Genomic DNA, 6624 nt, shown 5'->3' with positions numbered 1-6624 from the left:
GGTTTCCGGTGAGGGAGAGGGAGGGGGGTTGAGTATCGGATTATTTATTTATTTGTACTGGAGGCTATTTGATGAGCTATGAAGCTCTTTTCTCACACATGTCCAGTGGAGGATGGGGAACTGTCATTGAGTGGGCGGGGTTTCCGGTGAGCGTGGTGAGGAGGGGGGTGGTGGGGGAGGGGTGGAGTATGGGAAATTAACATTGAGGGGTGGGGTTCCGGTGAGCGTGGTGAGGAGGGGGGTGGTGGGGGAGGGGTGGAGTATGGGGAATTAACATTGAGGGGTGGGGTTCCGGTGAGAGTGGTGAGGAGGGGGGTGGTGGGGGAGGGGTGGAGTATGGGAAATTAACATTGAGGGGCGGGGTTCCGGTGAGAGTGGTGAGGAGGGGGGTGGTGGGGGAGGGGTGGAGTATGGGAAATTAACATTGAGGGGCGGGGTTCCGGTGAGAGTGGTGAGGAGGGGGGTGGTGGGGGAGGGGTGGAGTATGGGGAATTAACATTGAGGGGCGGGGTTCCGGTGAGCGTGGTGAGGAGGGGGGTGGTGGGGGAGGGGTGGAGTATGGAGAATTAACATTGAGGGGGTGGGGTTCCGGTGAGCCGGTGGGGTGGGGGGTGGGGAATTACCATTGAGGGGCGGGGTTCCGGTGGAGGTTGGTGGGTGGGGGGCGGTCCCTCTGAGCGTGGTCGTTGTTGTGGAGGAGGGGAATTCCGAATTCGCCGCCGCGTTATCAGAGGCACTTCCCACTGCCCCCCCCCCCCATCGAATTGTGACGTCAACGTTAGCCGTGCGTCTTATATATAATCTTGAAGATTTAAACTTTAGATTTACAACTTTATCGACACCGGCCACAAGTTTTTGAGGGGTCTGGGTCACGGTACTTTGATCACAGTAGCGGGAGTGGATGCACCAATTTGTTTCAAATATTAAGCTAAAGATCGATTTATGTTAAATGATTCGCGTCACTCCTGCGGCCGCTGGGTTGACGCCAAAATGTAGATTATTTAATGTAATCGCCACACGAAATCGCGAAAAATGCATCAGTTTACTGGCGTGTGAATCTTTGCAATTTCTGACGATCCGATCACTTGTCATTGTGGTGAACGTGCAATGTATCTACAAATATAAAATAATCGATTAGCTATTCGGGGCACGTCTCGTAAGCTTTGGGCGACTTGAGGTCCTTCTGCATGATACGCCACTTGAGTTATAATTTGGGCCCAGGTTGCTTATGAAAAATAACTAAGAGCTCAGTGGGCTTTGCCTGGTAAAGTAAAAAATAAGTAGTTTATGTAAAGTGATTTGCCAACTTTTCCTATACTTTACACTCCTATCGTTGTTTGTTTGTATTGTACCATTCTGAAAAATAGCATTTATAGCTCAACGAATGTCTCCAGGATAAATACACATTCTGATTCTGCATTTAGATTACATTTCACCGTACATCCATATTGTACCTTAAGCACGAACAGCGGATTCGCTGGAGACTTTGAGGTGATGGCTTGATTGAGGATTTGGTAGGTCACACGGATGTTGTGAAATTCTATGTGGGCTCAAAAACAAAATTCAGCAAAAAAACGTGGACTATACCTTTTCCTGCCCTGTTCGCTTTTTTGATGTTATCTGGTCCGACACTGGTGAGACAAGGCCATAAGGAACTCAGATGTGTCTGATGTAGGCCAATCGGTTTCAAAGACTGCATATATCAGAGCATGTTTGCAGATGTAGTGACATCTCGGATGTCACTGTGTAATGCTGGCCCGAGAGTGACATCGCGTGCACCACTCACACGTGGCCCTAGAGGGGCTCGGTGAGCGCTGACTGACATCGCCAGATGGCACCACGCTCTGCGTGCAGTGCCGACCCCTATAGGATAGGGTGTGAGAGCATCGGCCATGGCAATGGGGTTACAAAGGGCCATGGCACTCTGGTTGACCCCGACAGACACGTGACCGGTAAAGTCTACACAGGGCCCCCAAGTGGGGGCTAGGGGTGGTCACGTGTCAGGGTCGAGATCCTGCTCGAGGATTCTAGAAGGTGGGCGTGGCTAAGGGCGGAGCCAGCCACGCCACAGAGGATATGGGGATCATGTGGGAGCCATAGCGCTGTACAACAATGCATCTTGCTGAGTGAAGGGATCATGTGATGGGGATAAACATGATAGATGACGACAGGGACCGGCTGCTGTTGTCATCCTGAAGAAATCTACGTTCTGCGTCCTACAGAGTCTCCAACACGTGGACCTGGACCCAGGCTGGGTTCCGGTCCGTTGTAGCTCGTTACGGTGTAATTAGTGCAGTTAGCCTGGTGGTCCACCACCATAGGTTGTTATAGTGTTAAGAGGTAGTTTACCCCGTGTGTTGGTATTAATAAATGTGTTGCCTCCAAAGAGTACGTCTGGGACTCAGTTGAACCCACGACACGTATTTCCACAAGTACGTGTGGCTAATGCAGACTTGATTCCTTGCAAAAAGGTATCTATTTGGTGTTTGAACATCTTAACACCTGTTTTATTGCCATAAGGGGCCGTCCATGAATGACGTCACGCACCTGGGGGGGGGTCAGACATTTTTTGTGACGATGTGTGACGGGGGGGGGGGTTTGAGAAATGTGACGTCACATCAAAATGCGCAACTTTAAATTAATTTCGACAACACGTTCTATTTAATGAAATATACTTTTTTAAAATAAATGTTTTCTCCTACAACATCAGAGTGCAGTGCCACATTAAATACGCACTACAATGACAATAGTTTCAAGCGATTTGAAGCATGTTTTATTTTCAAAATGGAAATATGGTTTGGGGGGGCAGAGCTTTCACTTCAATTAATAGAGGACGGCAGAGCTTGGAGGGGTGGAATTTGGTACAGGCTAATTGCTTGCCTCTTCTTACCTTCCCGCTTGTCTCGGAAGTCATTCTCCCTCTGGAAAGCGAATGCTGTGAAATGCGTTACAAGCTGACATTTACATAATGTGAATTCGAATGCGAAAATGTCAGATATGTGAACATGTGTAAAACCAGTTATACCGTGCACAAATACTACACCGAGGGTGGGCAGATCGGGATACGTGGTGGTCAGATATGCGACGTACTGTATATTATCCACTGTAAGGTAATTTGAAATAATAGATTTTTAATACACTCGCTTCTGTAACTCAGGCCTTCCTTGACGAATAGACGTCTCATCCTAATGATCTGCTAAATGAGGGCCTCCGCACCGTACTCCACCATGCTGCCCAGTGCGAGATGTGTAAAGGCAGAAAGCATAGACGTACGGTACAATTGCCCTGGTGCCCAACTACATGCCTAAAAGTTGCTTCAGTGAATGTTTCCAGCAATACCTTGATTAAAGCTCACGTGATTTGTTTTCCCCATCAAACCCCCTATCATGATTGATTTGTTTCACTGGAGGGAAAACTGGGATGACTTGGTAGTGGGGGTCGTGTGAATGTGATGAATATAAATTGGGGAATAGAGGGGGCTTGAGAAGTGGGCTCTCGATAGAGGGTTGGTTTGGTGGTTCACTGGTGAGAGTGGTAAAGGGGTTGTTGATCCTGGGGGGTTGTGGGGATCATGTGGGAGCCATAGCGCTGTACAACAATGCATCTTGCTGAGTGAAGGGATCATGTGATGGGGATAAACATGATAGATGACGGCAGGGGTATGGGGAAGGATGGTGGGGGAGGGGTGTGGGGGTAGGGGTTACAAATGGGGGGGGGGAGATGAGGGGGGGTCAGTAGGAGACGGGGTGCTGGGGGCATGGGGTGGAAGAGATGAGAGGGGTCAGTCAGTAGGGGAAGGGTGCTGGGGGTAAAGAGGGGGTGGTATTAGAAGGGGATGAGTGGGGGAGGGGTGCTGAGATAGTCAGGGAGAGGAAACGGGGGGGGGGGGATGAGCTGGTCCCTCGGGGATAATTGGGGGATATTTTTTGGGGGGGGGCTGTTGAGGAGAGGGGGTCTATGGAATGGGACGGAGAATATTACGGGGGAGAAAGTGGGGGTAGAGGTCCTTTGGGAATAATATGGGGCGGTGTTCCGGGGGATTGATCGAGGGAGGGGTCCTGGATGTACAGTACATAGAAAGGGGTATGGGGGGGGGTCCGAGGAGTGTTATTGGTGGCGGGTGGGGGGGTTTAGCGGGAGTGGTCCATGTTTGAACATGGGGGATGGGGCCCCAGGGGGTAGCAAGAGAAGGGGTCTGCTGGAGGATCTGTAGGCGGAGGGGTCATTGAAGGAATACGGAGTTTATGGGTCCTTGTGTACACATCATGTACTGTGCATGCATATTGTGTCTCTCTGCGGGGAAGCCTTCATCCAGCAGTGGAATAATCATGGCTGCTTATGTTGATGACGTCCAGGGGGATTGGTGGTGGTCTGGAGGGAGGTTAATTTGGGTGTAGGGGAACCAAGAGGACAGTGGGGGGTAAGGGGGGGGTCTCAGAGGTAAGCTGATGGGTGAAGTGTCGTGGGGGGATGGGTTCAGTGGAAAAAACAATAGTTTACCACTGTTGTCAGGAACAAAGGCTTACAGCAAAATTAATCATTTAAAGTGTGTTGCCGCTACAGTCGTTGAGACGACCGTGGTAATAAAAAAAAGGTTCAGCGTGTTGCCAAGTGCAAACAAATTCCACGAAATGTTCAAGTTATACGACATGCAGCTCGACAGGATTGCACTGTCAAATATAAACATTTCTTATGCACAAAGCTCACTACCAGCTCTATTTAATATTCCATATAGTGCCGTAGTTATGCATATTTGACTACTAATGGTCGTTTACCTCAAACCTAACCCTGGAAGATTAGTGGAAGATGAACAGGAGCAATACCCAAGCTTTCCCAGGAACGTTATATCCATATTTTATACCCATAAATACTGAATTGCGGATATAAACCCCCATGAGCGTTGATTTTTATGGGGCTGGGTCAGAACCAAGTTAAAATGTACAACCGGGTGGGAATCTTACGTCCTACGAATATACTGGTTCACACCATAATCGAACGGCCACGGTCGATTCACTGCTGGATCAAGGCCCCTTCACGTCACTGCCATCCTTCACAATATCGAGATGCATATTCTTGGTTCTTTCGGTAAAGTCACGTAGAAGGGGAATAATAAAATAATACAAATATAAAACAATAAAAGTTCTCACGACGTTTCGACTGCAACACAAGCAATAATCATCAGGTGTGAAATCCACAGCCACAGTAGTCTTGAACTGTGGATTTCACACCTGATGATGAATGCTTGTGTTGCAGTCGAAACGTCGTGAGAATTTTTATTGTTTTATATTTTTATTATTTTATAATATCCCTTCTACGTGACTTTACCGAAATAACCAAGAATATGAATCCCTGCAGTCACGAAAGCTTTAAATAAAAAAAAATATCAAGATGCCTTAATCTATCTTGATGGTGCACATGAGCTGATTTTATCCCTCCATCGCCGTGGTGGTCATCCTCCTGGGCGTTCCTTCTTTCTGTTGCCATTACATCGCCAGTCTCGTCCATCGGCCCATCAATCGATGGCCATCACCAATGTCTAATTTACGTGTTGGCTCTCTGGCTGTTGTGTTATTCTGTCTCTCAGTGCAATCCTAAATATGCATGTTGAACTCCTTTCGCACCGTACGTAGCCAACCGTGTTAGCAGTGTACCAGGGTGGCCCGTATGTCATGTGACCCCCAATTAATTGACCACTCACATCGTTTTCCTTTGTATATTCATTTATGGTTAAAACATTTTTTATTAGGTTTTAGAGAATTAAGTAGGGGTCACAAGACATCTGGACCGCCCTGTACTTTTACGTTTTGAATTTCCTGTGTCAGTGTCTATACTGTATTTCCAATCCATGTAGCAATAAATATCTGCATATTATTGAAAGTTTCACTGTCGCTGACCTCATTCACCATTCTGATCCCGATCCGCTGATGACATTAGTAATCACGTCCTATGAAAGTTTACTGTAAATGTTAGTTAGCATAATGGTAGCAAATTTGGGGTCAAGTTTTTAAAAAAAAAATAGAGTAAAATAAGTCACGTAAGTTCGTCGAACAATTTTTTTTATGTGTCCTCGCTATAGAAACGTGGAATTCCCACCATAAATGAGATATTGTACATATATGTTCCTTTTAACTTTAATAAGAAATAAACTGTTGGCTCTTAACCCTACCAAATCCACAGCTTTCCTTTATTAGGCCGCGTAGATTGTGCGAAAATCCTTCTCGTTAACCCTCAACCACTCGACAAGACTGTCGCGTTTTAAATTGTTATTTATACTTGCCAATCTGTTGATCAAATAAAGCTTACTGGCAGCTTAAGAAGTTTCTCGACCGAATTTAACACCACCGGACATTGTACGACGTTTCGTGCACAACCTGCACTGCACCCAGTGAAGGCAATTTCGTTATTTGGTGACGATCAACAACAACAAAACTCCAACACATTCATCAACAACACTGTGGCTTTAAAAGAAGTAGGAAACAAAAGAATATAATCGGCGACGTTTCGGGCAACGGCCCTTCACACGCTTCCTTAAAGCTCGCAATACGTGATGACGTCACAAGGCGGGGGCAGCCCGCGCAACGTCGCGCGCCATGACGTCACCGCGCATCCGCCGTGTCGGTTCGT

Source organism: Lampetra planeri, chromosome 3, assembly GCF_965212315.1.
Source record: "Lampetra planeri chromosome 3, kcLamPlan1.2.h2, whole genome shotgun sequence".
Lineage (NCBI taxonomy): Eukaryota > Metazoa > Chordata > Hyperoartia > Petromyzontiformes > Petromyzontidae > Lampetra > Lampetra planeri.
Note: the sequence above shows the minus strand (reverse complement) of the source record.